Source organism: Scyliorhinus torazame, chromosome 11 (assembly GCF_047496885.1).
Source record: "Scyliorhinus torazame isolate Kashiwa2021f chromosome 11, sScyTor2.1, whole genome shotgun sequence".
Lineage (NCBI taxonomy): Eukaryota > Metazoa > Chordata > Chondrichthyes > Carcharhiniformes > Scyliorhinidae > Scyliorhinus > Scyliorhinus torazame.
In genome coordinates, this window is record NC_092717.1 from 15,480,829 (window position 1) to 15,501,719 (window position 20,891).

General features: G+C 50.4%; 1 long non-coding RNA gene across 1 annotated transcript in view; it reads right to left on the reverse strand.

The window, feature by feature from the left end:
- The window catches only part of LOC140385978 (uncharacterized), a 94,540-nt gene that overhangs the window by 25,642 nt on the left and 48,007 nt on the right, over positions 1–20,891 (reverse strand). The window contains exon 2 of the long non-coding RNA XR_011933499.1: positions 4,051–4,217. This is a non-coding gene — a long non-coding RNA (uncharacterized lncRNA). The remainder of the gene's footprint in view (positions 1–4,050; positions 4,218–20,891) is intronic.

Genomic DNA, 20,891 nt, shown 5'->3' on the forward strand with positions numbered 1-20,891 from the left:
AGGAACCCGGGAACCGTCTGGGCGGCAGCTGTTTGCTGGGCCTGGGCTGCCCTCCGACCGTCCAGCCCCTCGGCTGCTCCAAACTCCACCTGCTGTACCGGCTCGGCTGTGGGGTGCGCACCAGACCGTGACCTGGGAGCCTCATCACTTATCTGCCCAACCGAGGTGAGTATCTCTGCGATGGTGGATGGTGTGGGAGACAGCAGTGCCGCAAGCTCGTGGTCATCGTCCTTTAGGAAGTCTGGTGTGTACTGGTCCCCCTCATGGCCCGGCGCAAGCTGCATGCGGCCCATATCATGTTGCCCTCCAGGTGAATCCGTGGACTGTGTGGCCGTTCTCTGTGCGTCATCGTCACTGTCCGTCCTGTGCCCCTCAGTATTGTCTCTGTCCGTCGTATTTGCGTCCCCGTCCAGTGTCCCGGACTGGGAGGATGACACTCCTGTCCGACCGACTGCCACCCTCTGGCGTGCGTCCCTGGGTGCGCTTGAGGTTGGAGATGGTCGGCTGTGCCTTGGCCGAGACGACCCTGGACATTTGGCGGCTGGCCCTGGGGAACACAACGATATGGGGTTCATTAGACACGTTGGGCCGGGTGCATGGTGGTGGTGGGGGCAGTGTGTGAGGGGGGGAGGGGATCGAGGGTGCAGTGGCGAGTGTGAGGGAGGAGGGGATCGAGGGTGCAGTGGCGAGTGTGAGGGGGGAGGGAACAAGGGTGCAGTGGCATGAGTGTGAGGGGGAAGGGGATCGAGGGTGCAGTGGCATGAGTGTGAGGGGGGAGGGAACAAGGGTGCAGTAGCGAGTGTGAGGGGGTGGGGATCGAGGGTGCAGTGGCGAGTGTGAGGGGGGAGGGGATCGAGGGTGCAGTGGCCAGAGCGTGAGGGGGGCGATGACGGGTTGGGGGCGGGGGGTGGGGGGGGGGGGGGCGAGAGAGGGGGGGGTGAGGACATGCAGGGTTGTCTCACTTGCTTCTGCGCCTCCGACCTGGCATTTCGCGACCTCCCGGGTGGCGGATCCCCCAGCGGGGTCCAGGGCCCTCTGCTCGTGAACATTTAGGGGGTGCAGCACAGGAGAACCCCCTCCGGTTCTCATATGCTCACGTTGGCTGTGGGCTGTCTTGTCCTGGGAAGGGGGGGGGGGTGCGCGTTGGCTAAAGCATCACAATTAGGCGGGTATCATCAGTAGGGCGTGCAGATATAAGCTTTATTAATGCTGGGTGGGGATACAGTTGAAGCCACGCCATGGCATCTCTCCAGGGGGGCCCCGGTGCTCATGTGGGTCGAGTACAACGTTGTGCACCCTGCAGCCCGAGTGAGGTTGTGCAGCTTCTTCCGACACTGCTCCCCGGACTGGGGGGTGCCCCCCACAGCACTCACAGCGGTGCCAACTTCATGCCAACCGTGCCTCACCATGCTGGACAGCTGGCGATGCCCACGTCTTGGGCAGAGGGTGGCCCTTCGGCTTTCAACCTCATCGAGGACGGTGCCCAGGTCCGTGTCCCGGAACCTCTGTGCGGCTCGTCGGGGCTCAGCCATCTCTCCTCCTTCTCCTTATCCTGGGTCATTCCGTGCGTGGATCGCGCCATTTATGGCGCAGCCCCGCGCCATTTGGGCGTCGCGCGCTTACGACGCTGCTTTCGCGTAACGCCCCCCGAGTTCCTCGTGGCCCCACTCCTAGCCCATTTTCGGGCCCTGAATCGATCGCGATCAGGGACGTTTCGCGCCGTCGTGAAACTCGACGGCATTCACGATGGCGTGGGCACTTAGTCGCGGGAGCGGAGAATCGCGCCCAGGAATCCAGTTCTTATAGTATCTGACTGTGAGCCATCTAGTGTTGAAATGACTGTATTACATTTACATACATTAATCATGTATATTGATATCTGAATATCACTACGCCCTCCAGTCAAAAACATGCCCAGTGAGGTGACATGTATTCCAGCCCTCTGTTTCAATCAGGCGACATGGTGGCACAGTGGTTAGCACTGCTGCCTCACAGCAGCAGGGACCTGGGTTCAATTCCAATTTTGGGTGACTGTGCGGAGTTCTCCCCGTGTGTGCGTGGGTTTCCTCCGGGTGCTCCGCTTTCCTCCCACAGTCCAAAGATGTGCGGGTTAGGTGGATTGGCCATTATTAAATTGCCCCTTAGTCTCCAAAGGGTAGGTGGGGTTATGAGATTACAGGGGTAGAGCGGGGAAATGGGCCTATGTAGGATGCTCATTCAGAGGGGCAGTGTAGACTCAATAGGCCGAGTGGCCTCCTTCAGTACTGTAGGGATTGTAAGGATTCTAGGTAAGAGTACATAATATATGAACATTAAATTTAAAACTAGGCCATTAAGTGTTTGTGGGGCGAAGGGGTGGAAGGCCCGAGGCCGACGGAGTATTTTGCCACGATGTTGGCGAAGCTATTGGGGGAGGGGTATGATCCCTCCCAATATGAACTGGATCTGGCTCATCGGTCGTGGAGGCCTGTACCAAAGGCGAGTGAGCCACCAAGAGTAGTAACTCTGTGTTTCCGTAGGTATAGCAGGAAGGAGAAAGTGCTGTGCTGGGCAAAGCAGAAGCGGGTGGTGCAGTGGGCTGGAGCTGGTATACGCATATACCAGGACTTTACGGTGGAGCTGGCGAGGAGACGGGCTGCCTTCAGCCGGGTGAAGAAGGCGCTGTACATCAGCAAGGTGCATGCGGCATAGTATATCCAGCTACGTTGAGTGTGACTTGTAAATCCAAGGACTTTTATTTTGGGACGGCGGAACAGCGGAGGATTTTGCGAAGGCAGAAGGACTGTGGTGAAATTGAGAAATGGTCGTATACCGATGTAGCCTTATGTAACTTTATTTTTTCACTGCGTGTTGGTGTATGCACTAAATGAGTCGACGCTGTATATATTTGGACAAGGGAAGAGATGGGACTTTCATTTGCAATGATGGTTCTTTTTGGGCTTGGGTGTGTATGCGGGGGTTGTTTGCGAAAGGAGATTCCTTGCTTTTCCTGGGACCGGGCAAGGGGGACGGAGACCCAGGTGGGGGCCTCCATGCTGGCGGGTTTAAGTGGGGATTCGGGTGTGTGGGACGGGAGTTAGTATCAGAGGCATGGTGCTCCCTACTCACCCTGGCCACCCTGAGGAGGTTGTGCAGTTCTTCCTGGCACTGCTGGGCGGTCCGGATGGTGCTGCCCACGGCGCTGACCGCCTCGGCCACCTGCGACCAGGCACGACGAATGGTGGCGGCTGGTAGCCTCCTTCCCAGGCCGGGGTATAGGGTGACCCGTCTCTCCTCCACAGCGGCCAGGAGGATCTCAAGCTCGGCATTTGTGAAGCGTGAGGCCACGTGTCTTGCTGCAATCTTGTTGGCTGGGATGGTCTGTGCAGGGAGTGCAGTGTGTATATGCAGCTGCAGCTTGTCAACCGCCTAAGTGTAACTCTCAAACCCGCCAAATCCACATAGCGCCAGTGCTAGCCCCTCAACAGTCGCTGAATCGGTCCCGGTGCGGCGGCAGTTTTGCTGTCGTGGAAATCCACGAATTCTGCGCCAATGTCAACACTTAGTCTCAGAAACGGAGAATCCCGCCCCTTATGTTTTCAAGAAACAGTTGGCGAGATCATTTGGGATGAAGGGATCAAAGTATATGGGGGGAAGGCGGCATCAGGCTATTGAGCTGGATGATCAGCCATGATCATAATGAGTGGTGGATCTGGCTTGAAGGGCCGAATGTCCTTCACCCTCTCAGATTTTCTATGTTTCTAAGTGGATAATCTGGAATGAAAAGCAATGGAGGTTCAAATGCGTTTAGGATACTTTGTTAAGTGACTGTATAAATGCTATCAATTTACTGCTGTGCATATCAAAATGCCAACTCATAGCTACATGCCCCTGGCTGTGGGTGATTTTATCAAGACTTCCTGTTTCACACAAGAGCTGTGAGGTATTAGTCAGGTAGTCCTCCTACTCCGCTAGACCAAGTTGTGAAAAGTGTTCTGAATGATAAAATCACCATAATTGTTTCGAGCTCTAAATTTGACAGATGAATTGAAAAATATGATATTGACTCACGGTTCGGATGTTCACAGACGCTGCAGGCAGCCGAAAACTCCCTGAACAGGCAATTCTCAGTCAAAACCACACTGAGGTGAGGAGAGCGAAAGAAAAACTGAGAGGCTTCCACCTGAGAGGCTGCACTGGACTCTGGGTGCATCTGGCAGTAAACCAGCGAGACAGACCTGGGAGAGAGGGAAAAGGGGACAAATTAAACCGATTATTTAAAAAGGGAAATCGTTGCAGTTTGCGAGTTCAATCCAACGTGTGCTATGCTTCGGGGGACAGGAGCAATGTAGCGAAGGAAGTCCGTCAGTTACAATTTCAAAAGCAAAGAACATACTCAACAGTTCCATTTATTAATCAGAATGCCTGCAGAATCGAACTGATTAGATTTGCACAAAACTTTCTGCAAACGTTTATCTTCATAATTTGCAGCGATTTCACCCCGATGCTTTTTGTGTAGAGCTCTCTCTCGAGTTAAGTCAGAAACCACTGCAGAATTCTCTGCTCCTCCATTTGTGTTCATTTTCCCTTTGCGATATTCAACATTTCACATTTGATAAGATATCATCTTTTTTTACTTGCCCAAGTTAATTGGCGGATATATTTACATAATTTTGAAAAGTTGAAGAGGAAGTTCAGCACACTTAAGCATTCATGTTATCCAGCCATTAAAGATACAGCATGCTTCCTGTGTGTCTGTGCCACACAATGGAAATATTCAGACTGCTTTTGATCTGAAATTTGAAGATAAAATTGTATCATTAAAGCAATATTAGCTTTTGCCCTTTCTCATAAGTCTAATTTTCTACTTTCCACCTCAAGATGGAGGTACTTATGACTTTGGCTGTGAAAACATGCGATATCGGATTAAGCACCCGTTGCACATATTCTCTCCATTTTTATTTCCAATGTTAACTATCACCCAAAGTCAAAATGACTGGAACTGCGCCTTACCCCCATCCACCCCAGACTGTCCAAGGCCACCCACTCACACGAAAAATGCTTTGCGCAAGGTGTGAAAAATCCAATGTATTTCTGCTTTGAGTCCCCCTTCACTGCTATTTGATAAAACCATTTCAACAACAGGAATGTCAGTTTACTGTTAGAAAAAAAAAGGAGTTTGTTTTATTGACCTCCTGGTCACTCACAGAGCTCATTTTGAGCACGCTGGTCAAAGCCAACTGAATTATATTGCAAATCACGGGCAAACTTTTGCATAGAATCCAATTTGAACTGAATGCACTTTAATTTTTAATTACTTTCATTGCGCCAACCTTTCTGCTAAGTGTTTTTTCAGCTGGTGCAGTAGTCACCAAATCAGGCAGGAGCTCTCTGAGCCCTCCGCTGAATTTCGTCAGGGGGCAGACTTCAATGATGTGAGTCCGTTGATTGGGAGGCACCAGAGTTGCCGTCTGGGTTCTCTGCAAGGTGCCACTCGTGCCAATTAGCTGCACAAAGGCCGTGGCCCAGTACGGGAATGGTTGAGGAATGCCCACTGTCGCCTGGGCAGATTGAAGGTGGATCTGTGATGAGGAGGTGGTTTTTAATGACGGCTTGTTGGTTCCACTCCTGCTGCTACAGGGCCTCCGCTGTTATTCCTTGGCACGGCGGACTTAGACATACAAGCTGGCGTGATGGGATGCGAGCAGCCGGTGGGCTGGCAAGGTCCTTTTGTAGCGGCAGGCTAGGGATGATCTAAACCTTCTCCAGGAGCCTCCTGGTTACATTTTCCCTCCTTGTGTGAGGGCCCAGGGTGATATTCAGGACTGGAAGCGTGTGAAGTTAATTGGAGGGTACCTAAGATGACACTAAAAAAAAGGATGGAGGAGGGTTTGTGTAAGGGCATTGGCAACGGCACCACTTCCGATGGCGCCGGGTATGTACTCTAGGAGTCCGGTGGTGGTGGCAACGCTGAAGATTTGGAGGCAGCACTTTAAGTTGGGGGCTGGGTCAAGGGAGATGCCAATTCGGGGGAATCATAGGTTTGAGCCAGGAAGTTGAACCTTGAAAGCTGTATTCCCTGTCAGCTTATAGTCCGCGCATAACCGGACTGTCTTGTCAGTTTTAACACCAGAAACATTCCTGCCGCTGCCCATCCGCGAAACGTGCGGGACGATTGATGTCCAGAAACCACCAGAGTCATGGAGGTACCTACAATGTTCAATGACTCACCATGTAGGTGACCAACGTAGCCTTGGTCTCTGTCAGGTCCAAATCCTGTACACCCTGGTTAATGCAGTCAAACATACTCTGTCCCACAAGGAAATGTGCCGTGCCTGTGTCCAGTTCCATGTCCAGCAAATGCCCATTCACCTGCACCTTATCCCTTATGGGGGCCACCCGGGGCGCCACCACGCAATTTAACTGCAGGCAGTCGTCATCCTCAGGCTCAACCCGGTTTAAGGTACGGGGTCTAGGCGGACGCCTACCTCTAGCGGGGCGCCTGGATCTCTGGTTGGTCTGCAGTCCACGTTCTATCCTGGGCCGGAAACCGCACACCCCGCAACAACCCGGCTCACCCTCAGCGGATTCCGGGGAAGGCTCCCGTTGGGATAACTCAGCCTTTGGCCAACATTTTGGGCCTTTACAGCGCTCGGTCCAGGACAGGGTAGCGGTCTGGGGAGGGGCTACACTGGGAGGAGGCGCGTCCCAAGACATTTACTTCCATATCCTGTACTTCCTGCACCCCTTGCACTGCACTATGCCGGGTCAGTAGAATTTGAATGGTTTTCTGTAGATTCACGGAACGTTCAGTCATATTAAACGATCTCTCAGCATTTCTTGCAAGGAAGTGCCAAATTCACAGAACTCGGCAATATTCCGTAAACTTGACAAGTACTCAGTGACAAACTGGGGTGTGCTCCGCAGTTTTAAAACAAAACCGCTGGACGATAATGGATGGAGTTAGGTTAAAGTGCTGCCCCACCAGAGTTAGTCGTTGGCCGAAGGTTTGCGTGTCGGGCACCGCTGGGTACGTCAGGCTTCGTATCACTCTGAACGTATGTGTGCCACAGCCAGACAGCAGGATGACTGTTTGCCAATCATTCTTTATGATATTGTTTGCCCTGAAAAAGTAGGGCATTTGCTCCGCATTCTGATTCCAATCTTCCAAGTTGGGGTCAAAGACATTTAACCATCCGAACAGAGGCATAATAAAGAGAAAATTCCAACCTTTATCCAACAGACACTGGAGGTGGCTTATCCTATAGTGTAGCAGCATCGATAGTTATCCATTTTGACCCTCGTCACCAGTTTTATAAGGCCACGCAAGAATCCACACCGAATAGTTCAAAGAAACTTAGTTTATTTACAATAAATATTATATACATCACAGGACGGATCCCAGCTGGGTAGGTCTGTCGGTGCCAAACTGGCCGGCCTTATATACCAGACAACTAGGCATTGTTTAGAGGTCCTACCCGGCCCCTTAACGGGGGAGCTCATGTTCTGCAAGGTTCACGGGGAAGTTAATTGTTCCCACCCCATAAGATCCTTGAGGGTTATAGCACTTTTGTTTGTGTATACCTTTGTGGTCTTCAAGCCTATGCTTTAACAATACCACACTCAGGAGACCCGGGCAGAGGACCGACAATGGGGTTCCAGGAATAAGGTAGGCGGAGCAGGTTCTCCAGGGCCAGGCAGGGAGGCTCCAGCAGAGGGTATAAGGGGGTGTTATTGGGGGAATGGGTTAGTATTCAGAGCGGGTGCAGGTCTTCACTCATGTCTCCAGTGGCTACCTCCATTGGGCTGCCGATGCAGAAGGGGCCACGCCCTCTACAACAGGCCACAGGAGACCCAGCGGGGTTTAGCTGGTGGGTCACTCTCATGCTGTGGTCCTCACCCTCTGCTGGCTGAATAACAGCAGTGGTGAGGCCAGGCTTTAAAGTAGCCACTTAAAGGTCTAAATAGGCTTTCAGGCACAAAGGCCTTCCTCAAACCTGCCCGCATCAGACCTACCTGGGCTGGAGGGGGTTGCGGAGAGAGTCGGAAAAGCGGCAGGCTCCCCACCCTGCACCCTTCTACCGAATTAAATGGTTGCCCCCACCTCCAAGCCCACCTCAAAAGGGGAGAATAAAATTCCGTCAATTGCTTGCGAGGGGGAGTAAATTAGAAAGGGAGAAACGGGCAGCACAGTGGCGCAGTGGTTAGCACTGTTGCCTCATGGCGCCGAGGTCCCAGGTTCGATCCCGGTGCTGGGTCACTGTCCGTGTGGAGTTTGCACATTCTCCCCGTGTTTGCGTGGGTTTCGCCCCCACAACCCAAAGATGTGCAGGGTAGGTGGACTGGCCGCGCTAAATTGCCCCTTAATTGGAAAAAATGAATTGGGTACTCTAAATTTATTTTAAAAAAAGAAAGGGTGAAACAATGGGTGATACACGTAGCTCATTCTGCCCGAAGCGTGGAATACAGTAATCTATTTAATAAATTCAAGCAACTCCAATCAGTATTCAATAAGCACTGCAGAAATTCCAGCCAGAAGTTTTAATTACTGGTCGGGCAATAGTGATTTCTAGGAAAATCGGTTACCAAAGGTCCTGGAATGTGTGCACTAACAAAAATCAGTCATATCGAATTCTGTTTTGAATGACATTTTTCAGGGTGCAGTGATTGATCAGATCTGCTCAAAGAAAGAAGGTAGATTCAAAATGGAAAGAAAGTTTCCAAGTTTGGTGCATTTTAAGTCAAGGTGCCGTGAACATTATCAATTAATCTCCAATTTAAGTGCCCCGTCTGGAATGCTCGACAAACAAATTTTCTCATGAATTATACATGTAATGGTAACCATAATGAATGAGGGGGCCGGGATAAATGCAAGTATTTCCATCACCGGGGGGTTAAAGTGTGACACATGAGCTTCAGAACGGTTCACTGAAGCAAGTAATAGATTGGGCCAATATCAGCAAGAAATCATTGTGTAAAATGATCATGATTATTCATATGCCGTAATATAACACTAATTAAGAGTATAAAAAGGTTATTGATTGGGGAGGCATGTAACCCATTGGGTGCTGTAGGACAAGTGGCCACTCATAACTATCGCAAATATGCTTCTCCACACTGTGTCTGCACAGCTGCAATACGTGATGCTAAAGTTGCAACGTTACAATCTCAGCATCATCTGCAAACGGGGTAATGAAATGAAATGAAATGAAAATCGCTTATTGTCACAAGTAGGCTTCAAATGAAGTTACAGTGAAAAGCCCCTAGTCGCCACATTCCGGCGCCTGTTCGGGGAGGCTGATATGGGAATTGAACCGTGCTGCTGGCCTGCCTTGGTCTGCTTTCAAAGCCAGCGATGTAAGGAGCTGTACTTGGCTGATGCCATCTCCAGAGCCTTCCTTCCCACTACAGACCAGGCAGATCATGAGGGAGACACAGACATTATGACAATAGAGGTGCTATCCTTCAATCGAATTCAGGAAGGGCAGTACGGTAGCACAGTGGTTAGCACTGTTGCTTCAGAGCACCAGGGACCTTGGTTCGACTCCTGGCTTGGGTCACTGTCTGTGCGGAGTCTGCACGTTCTCCCGTGACTGCGTGGGTTTCCTCCCGGTCCACCGGTTTCCTCCCACAAGTTCCGAAAGACGTGTTAGTGAGGTGAATTGGACATTCTGAATTCTCCCTCTGTGTACCCAAACAGGTGCCGGAATGTGGCGACTAGGGAATTTTCACAGTAACTTCATTGCAGTGTTAATGTAAGCTTATTTGTGACACTGATAGAGATTATTATTAAAACTCAAAGATGCTTACAGATGCCGACAATTGCACAAAGTCACCATGAGGGACAAGCCAAGGGAGCTTCCCCCATGAACTCCACACATTCTTCACATCAGAGATGAACTACTGTGCAGGATAGACTGAACTGCGAGGTCAGCGATTCGTCATCCCTACTGCTCTTCAGAGATGCTACACCAAACAGCTTCACCAGGGACACCCTGGGTTGAAAGCAACCAGAGACAAGGAATCACTATACTTGCGCAGCATGTACGCAGACACGGAAAGGGAAGTTTCCAGATGTGCTCCGTGCAATACGCACAAGCCACATCAAGCAAAAGAACCGCCTCATTTACATTAGGTCCTGGAGCTCCCATGGTCATACACAGCAGCTGACATCTTCGAATGGAATGGTAAACAATATTTAGTCTTAGTTGATTCGCATTCCGAGTGGTTTGAGGTCGGCTACCTGCCAAACGTACAAGTAACACAGTCACTTCGCCACGCGCAGCATCCGTCAGAGACTCATGACAGACAGCCCTCGCCAATCCGTCTCCACTGAATTTCGGAACTTTACACACACGCGGGACTTTGAGCAGAACTCGAGCAGCCGCCTATATCCACAGTCAAACGGTCTGACGGAACGGGCAGTACGCTCAGCCGAGCATCACCTGGAGAAATGTGCACGGGATCACACAGACTACCGTGCAGCGCTCCTCACCCTGAAAACCCTACCCGGACCGGGCCTGGCCTCGTCGGCATGACGACTCTTTTCCAGGACCACGATTCCGAACGCTCAGGCTCAGCTGCAGCCCGAAACCAACATCAATGATGGCTTCATGCAACACAGATTGAGAAGCAAAACGCGTTATGATCGATCGGCCCACAGACCGGGTCCTCTAATACCTGTTCAAATGGTCAGCATCCAGAACGCACCTGGCCATGACCAGTTGGCAATGGTACACAGCTATGCCCCGTAACAGAAGTTACGTGGTAGCCCCCAATGGTGCCCACTCTGTACACAATTACCGTCAGTATAGGCATGGCGAGCCGGGAAGATCCCGGGAGCACACTGCGCCTCGATGAGCTACTTTTCCGGTGCAGGGTGGCCGTTGGATCACGCCCTGTGTCTCTGTAGGCTGCAGACCTGATATTGCCAGAAAGCCAGCAGTATTAAACAAAAACGTCTTGCATGGATATAGCACATTTCCCAACTTCAGGACATCCTAAAGTCCTTCACAGCTAATGAAGTGCCCTTGAGGTGCAGTCACTGTATTAATGCAGGAACCGCAGCAACCAACTTACACACAGCAAAGCTTCCAGAAACAGCAATGTGATAATGACCAGATATATCTGTATCGGTAATGAGGCTGGGGCAACTTGTGGAAGCCACGAAAAGTAGATGAACAGCTGCCACCTCTGCTGCCTCATGAATATTGAGCATCTTCTGGCAAGACAGAGTGTCGAATATGGAAGTTCACAAACAGGCAGGGCTCCCCAGCATGTTAGCCCTCTTTAGTCAGCAGCCATTCCATTGGCTGGGTCATGTGAGCCAAATGGATAATGACGGCATATTCAAAGATATGCTTAACGGCGAGCTTTCTATTTACACAAGAAAAACAGATCGCCCACAACCACAATACAAGGGCGTCTGCAAGCAAGATTTCCAGTTGATCAGGATCGGAGTTGGTGCATGCATGCACGCTGCTGACCAGAGTTCCTGGAGATGGTAGCATGGTGGTGAGCACAATTGCTTCACAGCTCCAGGGTCCCAGGTTCAATTCCCCGCTGGGTCACTGTCTGTGCGGAGTCTGCACGTTCTCCCCGTGTGTGCGTGGGTTTCCTCCGGGTGCTCCGGTTGCCTCCCACAGTCCAAAGATGTGCAGGTTAGGTGGATTGGCCAAGCTAAATTGCCCTTAGTGTCCAAAATTGCCCTTAGTGCTGGGTGGGTTTACTGGGTTATGGGGATAGGGTGGAGGTGTGGACTTGGGTAGGGTGCTCTTTCCAAGAGCCGATGCAGACTCGATGGGCCGAATGGCCTCCTTCTGCACTGTAAATTCTGTGATTCTGTGATGAGCAGTCAGGGAGGGCATTGCAAAACCAGAGGGCAAAAGAAATGACAGGATGGCAGGAACAAGAGCGCAGACAAAGAAAAAAACATCAGTGGATCTCAAGTCAACATCATTCATGTCAATGGGAATCGGGGAAACTCTCCATCGGTTGGAGTCATACCTGGCACAAAGGAAAATGGTTGTGGTGGTTGGAGGTCAATCATCTCAGCTCCGGGATATCACTGCAGGTGTTCCTCAGGGTAGTGGCCTCGGCCCAATCAGTTTCAGCTGCTTCATCAAGGATCTTCCTTCCATCATAAGGTCAGAAGTGGGAATGTTCACTGATGACTGCACAATGTTCAGCACCATTGGCAACTTCACTGATACTGAAGCAGCCCATGTCCAAATGCAGCAAGACCTGGACAATATCCAGGTTTAGGCTGGCAAGTGGCAAGTAACATTCACGCCACACAAGTGACAGGCAATGACCATCTTCAATAAGAGAGGATTTAACCATCGCCCCTTGACATTCAATCATATTATTATCGCTGAACCCCTCATTATCAACCTGAGGGTTACCATTTACCAGAACTTGGACTGGGCTAGCCATATAAATACTGTGGCTACCAGAACAGGTCAAAGACTAGGAATCAGTCACAAGGGGACATAGGTATAAGGTCTGTGGGGCAAAGTTTAGAGGAGATGTGCAAGGCTATGTGTTTTTTAATACAGAGGGTGGTGAATGCCTGGGACGCGTTGCCAGGGGAGGCTGTGGAAGCAGATACATTAACGGTGTTCAAAAGGCATCTCGACAAATACATGGATAGGATGGGTAGAGAGGGATAGGGCAATAGGAAGTGCTGAGGGTTTTGGCCAAGGGTGATATTATGACCAGTACAGGCTTGGAGGGCCGAAAGAACTGTTCCTGTGCTGTATTGTTCTTTGAATCCTGAGGTGAGTAACTCACCTCCTGGCCCACCAAACCCTGCCCACCATCTACAAGGCACAAGTCAGGAGTATGATGGATCCACTTTCCTGAATGAGTGCCGTACCAGCAACACTCTAGGAGCTCAACACTATCCAGGACAAAGCAGCCTGATTGATTGCTCCCCCTTCCACAAACATTCACTCCCTCTACCACTGACGAACAGTGGCAGCTGTGTGTACCATTTACAAAAATCACTGCAGGAACTCGCCACGGTTCCTTATGCAGCACCTTCCAAAGTCCACAGGTTTGTTTGGAATCACTAGCTTTCGGAGCGCAGCTCCTTCATCGGGCGAGTGAAGAGGTGGTTTCCACAAACATATATATAGACAAAGTCAATGATGCAAGATGATACTTTGAGTGCGAGTCTTTGTGGGTAATTAAGTCTTTACAGGTCCAGACGGAGCGACTGGAGAGAGGGATAATCACAGGTTAAAGAGGTGTGAATTGTCTCAAGCCAGGACACTTGGTAGGATTTCGCAAGCCCAGGCCACGTGGTGTGGGTTGAATGTAATGAGACATGAATCCAAGGTCCCGGTTGAGGCCGTACTCATGTGTGCTTGGCTATAAGTTCCTGCTCGGCGATTCTGCGTTGTCGCGTGTCCTGAAGGCCACCTTGGAGAACGCTTACCCGGAGATCAGAATTTGAATGCTCTTGACTGCTGAAGCGTTCCCCGACTGGAAAGGAACATTCCTGCCTGGTGATCTAGAAGGATAAGGCAGCAGATACATTGGAACACCACCACCTGGAGGTTCCCCTCCAAGCCACTCACCATCCTGACTTGGAAATATATCGTCCTTCCATCACTGTCGCTGGGTCAAATTCCTGGAATCCCCACCCTAACAGCACTGTGGATGTAACTACACCCCAGGGACTGAAGCGGTTCAAGAAGGCAGCGCATCACCACCTTCTCAAGGGCAACTAGTGATGAGCAATAAATGCTGGCCTGGCCAGCGAAGCCCGTAAATGATTTTTTTAAAAATCTGTGTTGACGGGACTTCCACTCACGAACCAACCTCTACAATGGGTGGGCAATCATTTTTGTCAGAGGGGTGGGGGCATATAAAACTTCAGTATGTCATCACTGGCAACTATCTGTTTTGCAATAAAATTACCTCACCATCTAAAAAAATACTTTCTCAATGTGAAGAGGAAAGTCTCTCGTGGGCATCAACAAAAGGAGATGGTGCCACGTGCCAGCTTTTCTGTTCAATGCGAGCACTGCTGCAAGGTGGTCATCACAGATGGTGGAGTGGTTCTTATATTTTTGAATTTCTCTTCTTCAACAAACTCATGTCTGCCTTGTATCCCTCCAGTGAAGCAGGGCAAATGCGAATTCCGACAAAACTGAAAACAATATCCATAACTTCCTCGTTCCCCAGTTATGCATTAGGGGATACCCTATTGATGCATGGGGGAGTCGCTCTGGGAGGATTTACCTGGCAATCGCCCAGAAGTGAGAACTTGCTCTGGATAATGTGCGCTGGGGTGGGAAACACCCGACAGAATCGATTTAAATCACTAACTTTGGGTGGTTCTGCCAGTTTTACCCTGGTAGTTACTCTGAAAGAGTTAGAGGGAAAAAAGAAATGATTTCAACAGACAGAGCCTTGCAGGGGACACCCTGCACGCACATGACCCCCCATGGAACCACCACACCACCCCTTCCCCCAACCCGAACCGAACCCCCCCTCCCAACCCAACACCACACCCCAGCCCAACGTGACCCCATCTCGACATGAGCGCCCTTCTGAACACCCCCCACTCACAGACTGCACCCTCCACTCTGGTCCAAGCCCCCTCCACCAAACCCTCCCTCCCAAACTAGCGCTCGCCCTCCCGGACTGACCCCCACCGCTCTCCAGTCAGACCCGCACTTCGCGGACCGACCCCGCATCCCCAACCCCCACCGCTCTCCAGTCAGACCCGCCCCTCCCGGACCGACCCCGCACCCCCAACCCCCACCGCTCTCCAGTCAGACCCGCACTTCGCGGACCGACCCCGCATCCCCAACCCCCACCGCTCTCCAGTCAGACCCGCCCCTCCCGGACCGACCCCGCACCCCCAACCCCCACCGCTCTCCAGTCAGACCCGCCCCTCCCGGACTGACCCCGCACCCCCAACCCCCACCGCTCTCCAGTCAGACCCGCACTTCGCGGACCGACCCCGCATCCCCAACCCCCACCGCTCTCCAGTCAGACCCGCCCCTCCCGGACCGACCCCGCACCCCCAACCCCCACCGCTCTCCAGTCAGACCCGCCCCTCCCGGACCGACCCCGCACCCCCAACCCCCACCGCTCTCCAGTCAGACCCGCACTTCGCGGACCGACCCCGCACCCCCAACCCCCACCGCTCTCCAGTCAGACCCGCCCCTCCCGGACCGACCTCGCACCCCCAACCCCCACCGCTCTCCAGTCAGACCCGCCCCTCCCGGACCGACCCCGCACCCCCAACCCCCACCGCTCTCCAGTCAGACCCGCCCCTCCCGGACCGACCCCGCACCCCCAACCCCCACCGCTCTCCAGTCAGACCCGCCCCTCCCGGACCGACCCCGCATCCCCAACCCCCACCGCTCTCCAGTCAGACCCGCCCCTCCCGGACCGACCCCGCACCCCCAACCCCCACCGCTCTCCAGTCAGACCCGCCCCTCCCGGACTGACCCCGCACCCCCAACCCCCACCGCTCTCCAGTCAGACCCACACTTCGCGGACCGACCCCGCACCCCCAACCCCCACCGCTCTCCAGTCAGACCCGCCCCTCCCGGACTGACCCCGCGCCCCCAACCCCCACCGCTCTCCAGTCAGACCCGCCCCTCCCGGACCGACCCCGCACCCCCAACCCCCACCGCTCTCCAGTCAGACCCGCCCCTCCCGGACCGACCCCGCACCCCCAACCCCCACCGCTCTCCAGTCAGACCCGCCCCTCCCGGACCGACCCCGCACCCCCAACCCCCACCGCTCTCCAGTCAGACCCGCCCCTCCCGGACCGACCCCGCACCCCCAACCCCACCGCTCTCCAGTCAGACCCGCCCCTCCCGGACTGACCCCGCACCCCCAACCCCCACCGCTCTCCAGTCAGACCCGCCCCTCCCGGACCGACCCCGCACCCCCAACCCCCACCGCTCTCCAGTCAGACCCGCCCCTCCCGGACCGACCCCGCACCCCCAACCCCACCGCTCTCCAGTCAGACCCGCCCCTCCCGGACCGACCCCGCACCCCCAACCCCCACCGCTCTCCAGTCAGACCCGCCCCTCCCGGACTGACCCCGCACCCCCAACCCCCACCGCTCTCCAGTCAGACCCGCCCCTCCCGGACTGACCCCGCATCCCCAACCCCCACCGCTCTCCAGTCAGACCCGCACTTCGCGGACTGACCACACCTCCGCACCACCCATCCAGAATCACCCCCTCCCCTCCAGTTCAAATTCTCCCCCCCCCCCCATTCCTGGACTGATCCCTCCCTCTCCCAGATTTATGCCCCCCCCCTCCCCACTTTGACTCCCACCTCTCTCACTGGTCTGAACCGCTCTCCGATCTGATCCCTCCAATCCCCCACGTACCGGTACGACTCCCCTTCTCTCTATAGTCCGGTCACCCCGCCCTCTCCGATCTCAATGGGCAAGGTAATTGAGGAGTATGTGGTGTTTAACCGGAATGGGGAGGTTTCGACATTCGTGGTGTAGGAGAAGATCAATGGATGATCTACAGCCTCTGCCACATGTGGTGCAGGTGGAACATGGAGAGTCAGGTAGATAGGATCTTGACGAGGTGTTTGGAGGTTTGTGCACTCTCCCTGATGCTTTAGTTGGTCATGAGGGACAAGAAGCATTGCAGCAACATGTCAAGGATCCTTCAGCAGCACCTCCCAAACACGTGACTTAAGAACAAGGACAGCAGATGCCTCAGAACCACCACTGGCAACCTTCCCGCCAAGTCACCCACCATCCTGCCTTGGAAATATATTGGCCATTCTTTCACCGCCACTGGATTGAAATCCAAATGCGCCCTCCCTAACAGCACTGTGGGAGTACCTACACCACGTGGGCTGCAGCGGTTCAAGAAAGTGGCGCTATCCAAAATTTAGGAGCTAAGGATCTTTCTTCTCCTGCGGCAAACAGAAATTTTAATTTTAATTAGCGTTTTAAACTAATTCAGTGAGATGGATATTTTATATTGCTATTTGTTTACACAAAGTCATTTATTGAATGCTGATAGGAATGAAGCGGAGGCAAAAATACTCAAGGATATCCAATAAAGCAACTTTAATGGGAGCCTATGTCATCAATACCAGTGTACGTTTGAACAACTGCATAGTCCAAAATGTTTGACACAAGTAGACATTTGTCCTGACATTCTTGCTCCTTGTGAACGAACAGAGGGATTTAAATGGAATCTATTTGGACCAAAATCTCTCTTTATTTTACATTGTCACTATATACTCATGCAGAAGGCATTAGATATGGAAACATTTGGGGCCAGTGTACTGTTAACTTGTTATTGAAGCTATGGATCTTTCCTTGACAGTCAGTCGTGGTAACTGAGTTTTATATTGCAAATATGCCTTGCCATGTGCCTCGGTTGGAAGCGTACATTTTGGTTTGGATCATGAATCATATAAACACACTCCTGATCGTTGAGTGAGTAAGTGCGCCCCATGGCGTGCTATTGAACCATGAAACCAGGAAGATCCCGGGTTTTGTCTCCACTGAGTTGGAGTAGCAGCCAGTATTGCATTGCAATTGGCCCGATCGCCCTTCAATTAGGGAGGGAAGACAAAGTGAACCTAGGAAAGCGATCAACAATTGCAATACTGGCTGATTTGTCTGTGTTTCTCCCTCGCCCTGTCTCACTCATTGGCTTAAAACACTTGTTGCTTTCGTTACACATACGAAGACCAGCCAACTAATCAAGATACTTGAGTGGTACCAGCAACCTTGGAACCATACCCATGCACAAGGAGGGCAAAGAAACAGGAGACTATAAGCAGTAAGAGTGCAAAGTTTTAAATGGTCTTTTTTTTTATTAGACAAAAAAAAAACGCCCCTGCTGTGGAAAATACACTGAAATCGGATGAAATCGTTTTTTTAATAGGATGAAAGTATAAATTGTATTTGCGTAAAATACAACTGATCTCTGGCGTATTGCATTTTTCTCCCAAGTAGAATCTGTCAGCTAAATGATCACCTGACTTGGAAAACAGATTCACCTTAAACGCTAAAGGAATAATTGATCTCCTGCAAACATTGCCTCTGTAGCTTGGCTTTAACTCATGTTTTTAGTCAATAGCAATAATTACAGTGTTGCTGACTTTGCTGCGAAAAACATTCTTGATCTTTTTTATTCTGCGATCATAATTTTTTACGATTAGCGCAGAGTGACTAAATGAAAAACTGGGCAGCTCGGGCATGGCAAGGAAATAGAAACTTTTAAAAAACAACTTAACCGTGCCCACTCCTGGGCTTTTTTTCTTCGTTGTTGAATTTATGCTAACTCTCGAGTTGTAAACAACAGAGTAACCCAGACCCTCATTACAGGGGACAAAAAATGTTGTTTGACTGGACAATTACAACAGCGCTTGCTAGACACAGATGCCCCTGTCATTTTGTTAGGTAGCTTTGCCAGCAATATTCCACTCGATAGCACAAAACCAGGGAGTCTTTGTACATTTAGCAGCGAGACAGAGAAAAAGGAACTTCAAGTGACTAACAATATGTACATTTTTTTGAAGGAACCGCCAGGCATAACTTGTAAAAATGGAGAGCAAGATTCAAAAACAATCCTATACACTTGGTAGTGCATTAAAGATTATGCAATCCGTTTAATCCATATTTATCACAGAGACTGTAAACAGGTTTATACAATTAAAGGAGCCTCTGTGATTCTTATTTCTTGATTTGTGTTTCCTTTGGAACAAGAATTCTCAAGTTTTATATTAGTACTGATTACTATTAATGCACAGCTAACTAAATGTTCATATGAGTTGTAAAACACAAATGTCTGGAGGTCTGGAAATTCAAGTGTTTAGTGCATGTTCAAAGTCATATTAAATACGGCTCAACTCACTTGTAAATGTTACCGAAATATCTGGACAGGCACTAGCCCAACTGAATAAAACTAGGCTGCGCTACGCTGTAATATTTCAATCAATGTTTCCATGATACGGTGTTTCACCATAAAATTTATTCTGCAATGTTTCGAAAGACCAATTTTTTTTTCCGGTTAGCCGCCAAAGCTGCAATGTCAGATGAACCTTCTGTTTTCCCTCAGATTGACGAACATTTACAGCATCTACTCAAGCATTGGATAGTATTAGTTGCCACTGGATGTGTCTCCTTATTTTCAGAACTACTGAACAAGGTATTTGCTTTTGCCTTGCATGTACCCTCTTCCTGGGAGCGGATCCGACACTACTCAAAAACAAGCACTGCAAATTTTACAAAAATTGCACTGTGCCTAATTGCAAAAAGGACAAAAATAGGCAGCGGTAATTTATAAATGTACTGAAACCAGTCTTAAAGGATTGCAGACTTAAGGCATACCTGTGGCAAGCCTACAAAAATAGCATATTAAATTATTCTGCCTCTTTATTGAATTTATTTGAACCTAATTATCAATGGATTTCATAAAAATTATTCTTTCATTCTATTAATGATCATATTTTAGAGCAAATGCAAAACAAAGATGCACATACTTTGTAGAACAATTCAATTTTTCATGAGAATCATTTCTCAATTAGCACTATTTTAAAATAAATTTAGAGTAACCAATTATTCTTTTCCAATTGAAAAACCCACATAGACACAGGGAGAATGTGCAAACTCCACACGGACAGTGACCCAGGGCCGGGATCGAACCCAGGTCCTCAGCGCCGTAGGCAGCAGTGCTAACCGTTGCGTCACTGTGCCCCCCCCCCCACTCAATTAGCACTTTTATCCCATTAATGGTTTTCAACATTTCCTCATTAACTATTGTGTTTTTGTTTCCCCCCTCATCAATAAATTATGACTTTGCCAACATAAATGTACTTATTACACATCAAACAAATAACTGAGTTGCATCAAAGTTCAAAAATGTTAATTAAATGCTCTTTCCCAATGTATCAAAATGATCTCAGCCTGAACTAACCGTGCATTTCGCTTTATTCGCCAAATATTCTATCAAAACTATATTTCAGAAATGAATTGCTTCCCACTAAAACTAAATTTTGCTTGCATTGCGACTTGCTATCAATCATTAGCTTCTCAAATCATTAAAAACTGTCCAAAAAATGTCATACGTGAGATACTGAAAAATCCCAAAATATCTAAAAGAAAATGTTATTAACATTTTTGTAGCACCTTCAAGATAGAAAGGTGTTTCACAGAGGCATAAAGTGTGTGCGTGTGTGAAGGGGGATGGGGGGGTGTAATGGTTGCCAATTAAGTCAAAGAAAGAGATGTAGAGTTGGCCAACGGCTTGGTCCAGGAGGTAAGTCTTAAGATGTTCATTGACCAGGTGGAAAGGTGAAGGCATTTATAGACGGAATTCCAGACCAGATGGCCAGAAGGCAAAGCTGCCAGTTGTGGAGGTAAAGAGGTTGAGGAATGGACTGACAGGGTGGCACGGTGGCACAGTGGTTAGCACTGCTGCCTCACGGCGCTGAGGACCCAGGTTCGATTCCGGCATCGGGTCACTGTCGGTGTGGAGTTTGCACATTCTCCCAGTGTCTGCATGGGCCTCATCCCCACACCCCAAAAGATGTGCTGGTTAGGTGGATTGGCCAAAGCTAAATTGCCCCTTAATTGGAAAAAAAAAAGAATTGGGTACTCTAAATTTTTAAAAAGGAGTGGACAGACAGTCAGACTCAAGGGGAGTGAGAGCTTGGGAAGTGTTTTAGTTCTGCAGAAGGTTACATATACAGGGAGAGGTGAAACCATTTGGGAGCGTAAGCACAAAGGTGAGAATTCTAGATTTTTTTTTAATAAACAATTTTAATGAGGTATTTTTGGCATTACAAACAGCAACAGGATAAAAACCATGTACAAAGAATTAGAAACATAGTGCAATCACCGACTCCCAACCCACCAAGACCCGCCAAATTGACCCCCTATTCTACGCTACCCT